We start from the raw sequence: 12,210 nt of genomic DNA on the forward strand, positions 1-12,210 counted from the left end.
CGATCACTTTGTCGAGCGAAACATTACCGTTACGCGCTCCATCATAGCTTCTGCTTTTGTATAGTCTCGTGCATTTTCTCAATATTTGGGCAACATTCTCTAGATGAAGTGTGCAATCTTTTCTTCTATTAAGTAATGAACTTATGTTTGTGGTACGAATACAATTTGTCTATTTGATGATAAACGCATCAGTTAGGTCCTTCTCGCTGACATATTGTTAGTGTTGCGCTATCTCAATCATCTTCAATCAAGAGACCGATAATGTGATCACTTTGCTGAGCGAAACATTATCATTAGGAGCTCGATCATAGCTTCTACTTTTGTATAGTTTCGTGCATTTTCTCCATGTTTGGGCAACATTCTCTTGATGAAGTGTGCAATTTTTTCTTCAATTAAGTAATAAAATTATGTTTGTGGTACCATGTGAGATGAATGCCACTCAAAGAGAAGTTATTTATAAAATGCCATATGAACCGATGCGGTACTTCAAAGTTTTAATCATTCGAGAGAATGTCATAATATCAAAAGTTTGGCATGTTACCTTAGAACAATCATACACTTGGTGGCAGATGTGAGGGTATAAACTTTGTGTAGAAATCATGGAGAGTGGGAGTTCTATCGAGGTGAAATATTGTTTGTTCTAATTTTTAGACATTAATGTAGGTGAACTTCATTTCTTTTCCATATGCTCTTATGTTGGTATCAACTCTTTTGGGACATTCAATCGAGTATGCACCAACTACTACTAACGCCAGTTTAGTAGCGCCCGTGTGGTCAGGTGTATATGAGTATTGTTGAGAATCAAGCTCAACCTAGTGCAACATGTGAACACACCACCCTTTGAGAATCTATGACCACTCAAAGGTCGAGAGTCACACCACTACTCTCTACACATTAACTATGTGTCATAGAATCATATTTGATTACACATAACTAATGAGTTCCATATTTCTCATGACTATGAGTCTTCACATTCCCCAAGAGAGAGTAGTAGTTGTAGTGAGTTAATGAAGAGAGAGGGTGACCTTATATAAAGCACCCTCCTCCTACTTCATATAGTGTCGGTTGTGACTCCTTGTTATGCTACATTTTGTATTTACTATTTTCCTTGTTAATATACACCTTCTTCTTGAGTACTTCATTTTTATTTCATCTATCTATCTTGTTTTTCTCTTCTCTCATCTCTTTCCTCTCACATATACACATAACACACATCTCTACCGCTACACAAGAATCATATTTGATTCTTTACATGGTATCAAAGTGGTTTGGTAGCTCGATCTAGCCCATCCGCGTGTGTTGTGGTCTACGCCAATGTTCAAGAAGAACCGACTCATCGTTATCGTAGTGTGACTACATAGCTCGTGTTCGAGAGAGAAGGAAAAGAAGAAAGAAAGCTTCATCGACAATAAATACTCAAATGGGGAGCGCTCTCCCTAGCGAGAAGTTGGATCGAAACAACTTTGCATCTTGGGAGTACAAGATGCACCAATACCTTGTCGGTCAAGGATATTGGAACTACATCAAAGGAGCACAAGAAAATCAACCCGACCCGAAAGACACCGACTACTCAACATGGGAGCAAGTGGCAAGTCGAGTGATGTATTGCTTGGCGATATGTGTTCATGATCACATGCTCGGCTACATGCACTGGTTCGTAAACCAATGTGTAGACTGGGTGCGTAAAATGGGTGCGCAACGAGAGGTCGTAGCGGTGCATAAACCGGGAGGCCGTTGGATAGATATTCCGCGGAGGAATATATTTTGGGAGTTAGTGTAGGGGCTCATTGATGAGCATTGAAGTACAAAGTCAATACTTCTATCAGTCCGTATGGACTTGTATAAAAGTGCTCTCTGAGCACATCCTATGTATAAAGTTTTAGAGTATTGTTTTGAAATTGAGCTTTCTGTGTTTTGCTCGCTCTGTCTCTCCCGCGTACATTGTGTTGATTAAGGTTTCCATTAAACCTTCTTTGTCTTTTGTCTTTTGTTACCCGGTTGTGTCTGTTAAGCTTCCGCACGTATTATTTTTCTCCGACCTTCAAAGAGAAAGAGATTGAAGGCGTATGTACAACATGCCAATTCAGCAAGCAACACCTGCACCCGTTTCCGAAGGAGAGGAATGTGAGCAAAGGCGTACTCGACATAATTCATTTCGATGTATGGGAACGGGCTCAAACGACTACATTCGGCGAATGTCGATACTACATGGCCTTCATCGACGACTTCTCCAGGCACACATGGATCTACCCCATGCGACAATAGAGCGAAGTGTTCAAACACTTCCAAAAAATCAAGAGTGGAGTTGAAAAGGAAATAGGTCGACATGTACAATGTCTTCAGTTCGATGGAGGAAAAGAGTACTTCTCCGACAAATTTTCGGCTTTTCTTCGGAAAGAAGGAATTCGATGCCAGTTTTCGTGTCGACATACGCCACAATAGAACGGAGTAGCTGAATGAAAGAATCAACACATCCTCGAAATAGCACAGGCCATGCTTAACGAGAAGCACATGTCGAAATCGTACTGAGCAGAAGATGTCAACACAACCGTCTACCTAATGAACCAGTGTACAACATCCGATGTGCATGAGGTTACCCCGCACGAGAAGTTTTTTGGAAAGAAGTCAGATCTATCACATGTGTTCGGATATTTGGATCCATTGCATATGTGCACATCCCCGACGGGAAGCGACAAAAGCTCGACCCGAAGTCGGAGAAATGTATCCTCGTAGGGATACTCACTGAAGCAAAAGGGGTACAAGTGTTATAACCTCTCGACTCGAAAGGTTCGCGTGAGTTGAGATGTAGTCTTCGACGAATTGGCATCATGGTACGAACCCGAACCAAATCCTCCCAAATCATTTCTAGTTGACCTGGAATTCGCCAAACAAGAGATAGAAGATGGAGATTGATTCGAACACATGTTCGAAGAAAGTTCGATTATGACAAGGCTTAGTGGGCCACAAGAGACCTCAAGCGACCAAGGCACATCTCGGCCTAGTCTGATAATGGATAAAGGCAAGGCGAAAATGCCGGAATATGAAGACAATCACTTCGATGGCAACGAATCGACTCACTCCCTTGACAGTGAGTTCGGTGGCTTCGTTTTTACCTATCATGAGGACACCTAGCGTAAAGAAAGTCATTGCCACGGCAAACGAAAACCCTCGTCGTTGCACCCGTGAAAAGAATCCTATTAGCCAATTCGGCTACAACGATTATATGGCATACCATTATGCCTTTATGATGAAGATAGCGACAGTTCGAGAACCAGAAAGTTTTTTAGAAGCAGCCAAGGATCCACGATGGGTCGAAGCAATGAACGAGGAGATGCGGGCACCATGCAAGAACGAGACATGGGATCTCGTTCCCTATTCACCACAAAAGAAGGAAATCAGATGCAGATGGATTTATAAGGTGAAGTATAATGTCGACGGCTTCGTCAACCGCTACAAAGCTCGACTCGTAGCGAAAGGATATGCACAGACACATGGAGTCGACTACGAAGAGACATTTGCCCCGGTGGCAAAGATGATGATTGTGTGGATTGTGATTGCACTTGCAGCAACGAAAGGGTGGCATCTCCACCAGATGGACGTCAAGAACGTCTTTCTTCAAGGTGAATTAGAAGAGGAGGTGTACATGGTACAACCACATGGCTTCGAATCCAACATTCATTCAAAAGTTGTCCGCCAACTCAAAAAGCCTCTCTACGACCTTAAGCAAGCACGGTGTGCTTGGCATTCGAAGATAACACAATATCTTCATCAAACCGGCTTTCGAATGTCGAAATCTGACAACTCCATCTACGTACGAAACGACTCTAGAAGCCCGATTGTCATCATCCTATACGTGGATGATCTGGTTATTGCAGGTGAGCATTTAGTCGACATCAACAAGGTGAAGTCCCTCCTCTCCAACAAATTCGAGATGACGGACATGAAGGAGCTCCATTGCTTCCTTGGCATCGAGGTAATTTGGACTCCAACCGACATTATGATCTCTCAATGACACTACAAACACCGGGTCATTTGAAACAGGTAATATGTTGTATTCTCTTTTGGCATAGTTGGCCAGATGTAGAAAAGTACCCTATTTTAGCCTGATATCGAAAATATACGATGCATGCGTACCCCTTTTGCGACTTGATGGTTAAATATAGAACAAAAAAAACCTAGCAATTACTAAATTGTATATGTGTCCACATTCGTGTCAATTTGCATATCATGGAGCACAATTGAAGACTTGGTTCAATATAAAGTTCTAAAATTGGTATCCATATTCAAATTGTAGAGTAAAACTACATAAACCGTAATTATAAATATGTGGTTTTGGGTTTAGGAATAAAGTAGTACCCCACTTGTTGGACGGGTATATCGATTGTTTCATTGTATAATGTCATATAGTTCATGACAATGTAATTGGTAAGAGTAACAATTACGTACGACATTCATTTATACTATGTGGAACCAGTAGACTTAAACCGTAGGTAACTAAAAACCTCTTATTATCAAAAACATTCGCCTTTTCATATACAGTCATGCTAACGGAAATGAGAAATTACAATATCATGTTAATATCTCAAACTGAAGAAGAGCATGGTGACCAATTATATGTAAATACAAACTACGGTTCCAATAATGATTAAAAAGGGAAATTATGAACAGGTGAATTTAATTAAACGATAAACAATTATAGATGTTCTCATATACAAATATAATATGAAGTGATGGTGAACATTATGCCTCAAAATCCTCAATTTTTACATTACGCCATCTACATCAATCTATAAGCAAATCAGGCAGAGCAGGCTCCTCTGGCGCTGATTGTTCTAGACTGTTTTCATTCGTGTCATCTCCAAGCTCTCCCGAATCTGATGTATGGTCAAACTGTGCTACATCTTCCAGGTCCACCAGCTCCCCTGCTTCTTCATCAATTGGTTCCATTGGTTCTCGTGAAGTCATCTGGAACATCTCTGTCTCGTTGATGTGTTTTGCTCCGACTTCTTGATCCTGATCTGGACAGTCCCAGATTCCTGTGATCCTCATTTTGATGAAGTTAACTTGAGCAGGGTCCTTCTCCAATGCAACACAGTTTCTAAACATCTTCAATGCACAAGCTGTCGTTGTACCTAATGGTCGCATGAACACAAACAAGTATATATAAGAAGTAACGTCTTAAACTTGATCGATAGGATTGAAATTAAATATATATATTATACCTGTGCCAGAGAACAAGTCTAGGACCCAATCATCTGGATTCGAGAAGAGCTCTATGAGGCGGTTGATCAATCTTTGAGGTTTTTGATAAGGGTTCACCATACTTTTATCCCCTGACACATGTCTTAATTTTTTGGTTACAGCTGGGCACATGATGTAGTTAACCACGTTACGGTCATTGACATGTGCTCTAGCCTTCTTCTTTGTAATTGAATCATAGTAGCCCACACAAAAATGTTCGACCGCACTAACCATTCGATCGCCAGGGCTACGTGTAATATTTGTTTTGATCCTATAGAGAAAGAAAATCAAGTATTAGAGGTGTAAATGTGTACATATAATAAGAAGTACTGTAATGAGTAAAAGCGAACTATAACGCACCAATGCATGTGTTCAGTGGCATGACAACGGGACTTCAAAGCTGTTGTGACTGACAGTGATTGCCCCATGCTATGAAATATGTCTGTCCTCCACAAGGGGGCCAATGTCAGTTCTGCGAAATCCTTTACCATTTTCTCGATTTGAGGGTACTTGAAAGGCACATCATCATATGTTGATCCCGCAATACGGAAACCATATGGTATGTCAGCTATCAGCAAAGTGTAGTGCCTTCTCGGTAACAGTTCGAGCATCTAGGATACTTCGCCATTGAAAACACTATAATGAAGCTGTTTGAAAGGATCAGACCTATGCAAAAAACTCTTTACAGTCTCCGAGTCCTCGGGCAGTTCCATTGCCTTCCCTTTGGTCATTCTCTTCTCATATTTCGCACGTTCTAAGTGCGTGATGAAGGCCGCTGGAATACCGTCATTATTGTCGTTGTTCTTTTTCGATTTTGATGGTTTCTGCAAGTGTCATTGTTGTTAGCAGGGAACATTACTTTCTAACATATCAACATTCAAAAGACACATACCCATTCTCTAAATACAATAAAATATTCCTCCAATGCCTTGTAGGAAGAAGTTATCGGGCAGGCTTGTTCAACCTCTTCCCATGTCGGTAAACTCAGTTTTTGCATCATCAACACCTGAATCTTCATGTATACCTTGTGACTGCACAATCAATATGAAATTAGAAATAAGATATTCAAAATAATTGAAGACTTTCATGAAAAGGTATACTATAAACACTTACTTTTGCAAGTCTGTTACCATCTCGTCCAAACTAAATTCCTTGGCGACCACTCGAGATAGCACGGATATTAACAATCTATCATCTTTGATACCTTGTAATGATCTCCAAGGTAAAAGTTTCATGTCCTCTGCTAACTCCTCGATTACCAAGTCGCTTTTTCCCTTGGTCTTTGATTTCATCTCAACTTGTGGATCAATTCTTCCCTTTTTTGATCTTTGCCCCTTGACTTCTTTCCGCTCCCACATAGAGAATATTTTGTCTTGGAGATCCCACACCTCTCCGATCCGAAAAGCTAGTTGAAACCAAGAATCATATTTTCGGAGACCTTCGGATTTGGTACTCTCATCCACTGCAATCCCTACTTCCAATAAACACTGGCGTCGCAATCTAGGCCACAATCTTGGACCAAAACGATTCAAGGCATCCAGGTATTCATGATGAAAAAATCTTATCCTCTCTATACATGACATCTTTTGCCTATAATCATTGTCATTGTTATGGTCCCATGCGAGCAGCTTCGCCTCCTCGTGAGTTAGTCCTGCATATACCTTACATTCGGCGTACTTGAAGAACGGCGTGAGAGGAAATTCTTTGACAAGCTGTCGTCGAGCTTCGGCCGAATGTGATCCTCCGATTACATAGTATGTGTAATCGTCTGCAGAGCTATACTTGAAATCTGCTACTGTTGGGCATTGTTCTTGATCAACCATTACCAAAAATGGCACCACAGTAGCGTGAGGATTGATTTTCATTTTGCTTTTCAGGTTTTGCACATGGACGGAGTGCGGCTCCCTAATTTCCAAGGGACGTCTTCCAGTCACGGGGTCAATGGGGGGCCTTTGGATAGAAGTAATGGGCAAATGAAATAGCTGGCCCCTGCGCACAAGTTTAGTCTTCACAATATTTTCTCTTATTTTATTTTGTTCTGACGTTAGGACACCAGAAGATAGTTGTCTGCCTGGAGCCACGACGTCGACTTGTTGGTCGTCTTCTTCTTCCACAAACTCTAATATTTCTTCTTCTTCTTCTTCGGGTCGTGGTCGTTTAGTATATTTCTTTTGAACAGGATTTGTCTTCCTAGACTTTTTCGGTGGAGTTTCTGCTTCACCGGTCATCATCTCTCCTGTCACGTACGACCGAAGAGCTACCAACAAGTTATTTTTCGTTTGCAGGTCTTTACGCAAAGCCTTGGGATTGCAAGATTCGGGTACTAGGTTTCCCTCATCAAGTCGCAATCGCCTGTTGCCAACTGAGCTCGAGACGTCGATTAAAATACTTGTAGAGTCAATGTCTTCGTACTCTAGCTTGGTTACATGCCCGTAATTAAATGTTTTTCCAAGCTGAAGTTTCCCTTCCCCCTCCGATTTTGCCGTTATCAATAACAGCACCCCATCCTCCTCGACATAAGAGAGACACCATTCAAGTTCGGGGTAATCCTTATATTTCACCTCAACCGTTTTCTCCTCTTGCGTACTACCTTTGTTGATTTTGGTAGTAGCCACAGATGACTTGGATCCTCCTTCCCCCGTTGAGTCAAATAAAATCTTTTTACTCGTGTCCTTCATGAAGGAGCCAGAATCTCGTTTTGTCGGAGATCGAATCTTCAATCTAAATGAAGGAACTTTTTGTCTGGGTTCACTGAAATTAAAAACGTTGGTGAAAACATAGAAACAACGTACAATTTTATCTAAATCACGCAAATTATCATTTAAATTACGTCAATTTTATGGTCCCATGTGATAGTTTTTTATCGCAAAAACAACATTTTTTTCAACCAAAATCCGATGCAGTGCATCGGATTTTGATTGAAGGTCCTGCCTTTCAGAATTGCTTTCCAAGTTCGTTGTACAAAATAAAATAAAATTTCTATGTGTTGAGGAAAGGAATCTTTAAGGAATCTTTAGGAATCTTAAAAAATGTAATGAATATTACTAACTTGATGATTTTCTTTCCCTTGTTCATGGTTCGTGCCGGAGGTAGTGCTGTCGACGATGTGCTTCTGAGTGCTCGAAAATTGGCCTGTGCTCTGAGCTCGATGGATTCTTTCACGTGATAATGAAAATGAAATTTCTAACCTCCTTATATAGAAGACTTTAGCATTCTTTTTAAAATAAAAAATAATTTTTAATTATTTGTTTTTTAGGAAAATTTCGGAAAATAATATAGTTAATCTAAGTGTTCGGGTAGTTATATAGTTAGGCTTTAGCATTCCTTAATTTTCTCAAAAGAAGGTTTTAGAATACAGTTAGACTCCCTCAAATGTCTTCTTCTACAAGTAGAACATCTCTTTTTTCTATTGTCCCCTTCTCATTGTCAGACAACTCGTATTTCTCAATAGAAGAGTACGACCACAAAAAACATTCGCGGCTTAAACAAAAAAGTGTGGCTCCTAGTACTTCGAATTCTCTGTTTTCAATTGATCCTGTTGATGGCCCTCTTCATGCAAGCTTACAAGTGGACGATTCTTCGTCGATAGATAACAATAGCATTACTAAACCTCTAGCATTTAAAAGAGTTCCTCGACAAGTTAGTGAAAAGAGATTTAATTTCTTATGTTCTGATCGTCAACTTCTATGCGACTTGAACAAATCGTTGTCGTGCCTTTCGGCTCCGGATCGTTGCGTGAGTCGGGTGGGAACCGCCGAGGTTTTGGACTAGGAGAAAGAAAAATACAAATAAGGCTAGTAAAGAATAGGTATAAAGAGTTATAAGATAAGAATCTCGTGAATCCCACGAGTTTAGTATATTTAGTCAATATTTAGATAGTAAGAGAGAATTATTTTAGCAAATTCGTGAATCCCACGAATATTTTAGATTGATTGATCATTATAGAAAAATAATCAACAAAAACTACAATGTGCTCCCCATCCTTATATAGTGATGGGAGAGACTAAGCATAACTACATGCTTTTTCTAATATGTTCATGCACACTAAATGTGCATGTGATGCTTTTCTAATCCTTGCTTTTATTTGCTAAATATAGTGCTCATGCATGCTAGATGTGCATGAGTCACTTTTTAGTTGCTTGCGTTTTTCTATAAAATATTCACGCACTCTAAAAATGCATGATTTACCTTTTAATAAAGGTAGGCGCAAATAAAGGACTTATAGTTATTAAATCTATTTGTAGAACACTAAAGATAAGGTAGCATAATGGTAAAGTTGAAGTTTGGCTACGTGGAGGTACAAGGTTCAAATCTTGCCCTATGCACGTGATAAATATCTTGATATTCTTATTTTATTTATTTATATGTAATTAAATCGGTTATATTATTTTTACTTTTTCACGTAGTGTACGAAATACACTACGACACTCGCCCCCTCCGAACCCGCACATCCTCCGGTATGTGCCGAAGTTGCCGATGCTCGTTGTCTCCCCTTCATCCTCCGTTTGTCCCGCTATGTCAACTTTGTCTCTCCATTTTGAGTAGACCCATTCTTTCCACCCGAACCATTGTCGCCATCCGATCCACCATATTCTTTGTTCTCTCTCGTCATATTCTTGGCCCTTGTCATTCGTGGTAGTGTCTTTTACTGGCCTCTTTCTTGTCTTCATCAACCTTGACTTTTTTTCGGATCGCTCTCGTCCGATCGACTTTCGGTTTGATCGGCTTCCGATCGGATTCGTATTCGGCCGAATCGGAATCGGTTGTTCGGTTTCGATTGAGTTGGTCTCCTTTCGGCTCGGTTTCAATCTATCGATTTCGGTTTCAGTTGGCTTTCTTTTCCTCGTTTTCACCAGCCTCGACCAGTCCAACCTCCGATTGAGTCGGATTAGCTTCTTTTTGGATCGGTCTCGTCCGATCGGCTTTCGGCTAGGTCGGCTTCTATCCATATTCACGTTCGGCCAAGTCAGACTCAGTCGATCGGTTTTGACCGAGTCGACCCCTTTTCGGGTCGGCTTTCTTTCGGGTCGTCTTTCGGCCGAATCCTCATTCGCCCGGTTTGGCTTTCGTTTGTGTCGTCTTTCGGCCGAATTCTCTTCCTTTCGGTTCGGCTTTCTTTCGGGTCGACTTTTGGTCGAATCCTCTTTTACCCGGTTCGGCTTTCTTTCGGATCGGAATCCCGTCCGGATCACCTTCCATCCAAACCGGCTTCCGACTTTACCTTTCTTGCTGCCACCTCCCGTCTCTCCGGTCTCACGTTGGTTCTCGGACACAACCGCCGAAGTCTCTAGAATTAGTGGGTAGGAATCCTCGGTATTATCATCCTCCGTTGTTTCACCCATAGCCATATTCTCGGCTATCTCTCCGTCATACGCATCAGCTTCAACCTTTGATTTCTCTCCGCCACCTTCCGTCTCTTCGGTCTCACGTTGCCTTTCGAACGCAACCGCCGGAGTCTCTAGAATCAGTGGTGGGGAAGTCTCGATATGGCCATCCGTCGTTGATTCGTCCATAGCCACCTTCGATTCGATGTCATCTTTCGTGGCGACCTCCTCAATCAAGTCCTCTTTGCTCTCTTTCACTGCATCAATTATGCTTACCCCTTTTTCACCCAATGTTTCAATCACTTGTATTCTGAAATCTTCTTCTACACTTGGGTTATCGGCCTTATCCTTCGTCGTTGCTCTTTCGCAAGACAAGAGGGTAGCTTGTTTTACACCCTCTTCCGTCGCACCATCATGTTGTATTTCGGCCTTCATATCGGCTCCATCGTTTGTCTTCAATCGACCATCCTTCATCGGCCATGTCGTTGACAAGATTCTCATCTTCCTCTCATCATGTCTCCGGCATACCCTTTGGACTTCGGCCCAATCTTCGGTAAGACCATTCGTACCGTCATCGTCTTCGAGTTCGATCCCGATGTCCATCCTTTCTTTTCGATCGATCGATTTTACGAACATTAGGACTTTATCCTCTCCCACCAATCGTTGTTCCCGCTCCGAGAGTCGAGCAAAACGATGCTCGAACTCTAGGAATGCTTGTGTTGCACTTCGGTGGGTCTTCTCCGATGCCACCCATTCGTCAAATTCTCGCCGATCTTGTCCCTTCGATCTCTTGTAATCATATGACTCTCGTAAAGCTTCTTCGAATGACCCCCATGTTGAGTTTTGTTGCCGTATCTTGTGGATTCTCTCTTGTAGCTCATCCGTGGCTACCCGATTGAAGGATGTCACTTGCAATCCTTCTGGTATCCCACATCGTATCATCTCCGCCTTGTAGTCACGTAGATAGCGTGACACATCGTTTCCGTTGAATTGTCTGTTTCGTTGTACGAGCCGCTTTACTGCCCCCGTGATCTCCGACATCACTCGTTGTTCTTGTAGCATCCGCTCGAACATCATCATCATCGTTATGCTCATTGCCTCTTGTTGATTCTCCATCTCCTTGCCACCCGCCTTCACGTCGGGTTCACCAACTTGTGTCGTGCCTTTCGGCTCCGGATCGTTGCGTGAGTCGGGTGGGAACCGCCGAGGTTTTGGACTAGGAGAAAGAAAAATACAAATAAGGCTAGTAAAGAATAGGTATAAAGAGTTATAAGATAAGAATCTCGTGAATCCCACGAGTTTAGTATATTTAGTCAATATTTAGATAGTAAGAGAGAATTATTTTAGCAAATTCGTGAATCCCACGAATATTTTAGATTGATTGATCATTATAGAAAAATAATCAACAAAAACTACAATGTGCTCCCCATCCTTATATAGTGATGGGAGAGACTAAGCATAACTACATGCTTTTTCTAATATGTTCATGCACACTAAATGTGCATGTGATGCTTTTCTAATCCTTGCTTTTATTTGCTAAATATAGTGCTCATGCATGCTAGATGTGCATGAGTCACTTTTTAGTTGCTTGCGTTTTTCTATAAAATATTCACGCACTCTAAAAATGCATGATTTACCTTTTAAT

This window comes from Azolla caroliniana, unplaced genomic scaffold (assembly GCF_043228905.1).
Source record: "Azolla caroliniana isolate FFs.n. ecotype wild unplaced genomic scaffold, voAzoCaro1.0.p SCAF_12, whole genome shotgun sequence".
Classification (NCBI taxonomy): Eukaryota; Viridiplantae; Streptophyta; class Polypodiopsida; order Salviniales; family Salviniaceae; genus Azolla; species Azolla caroliniana.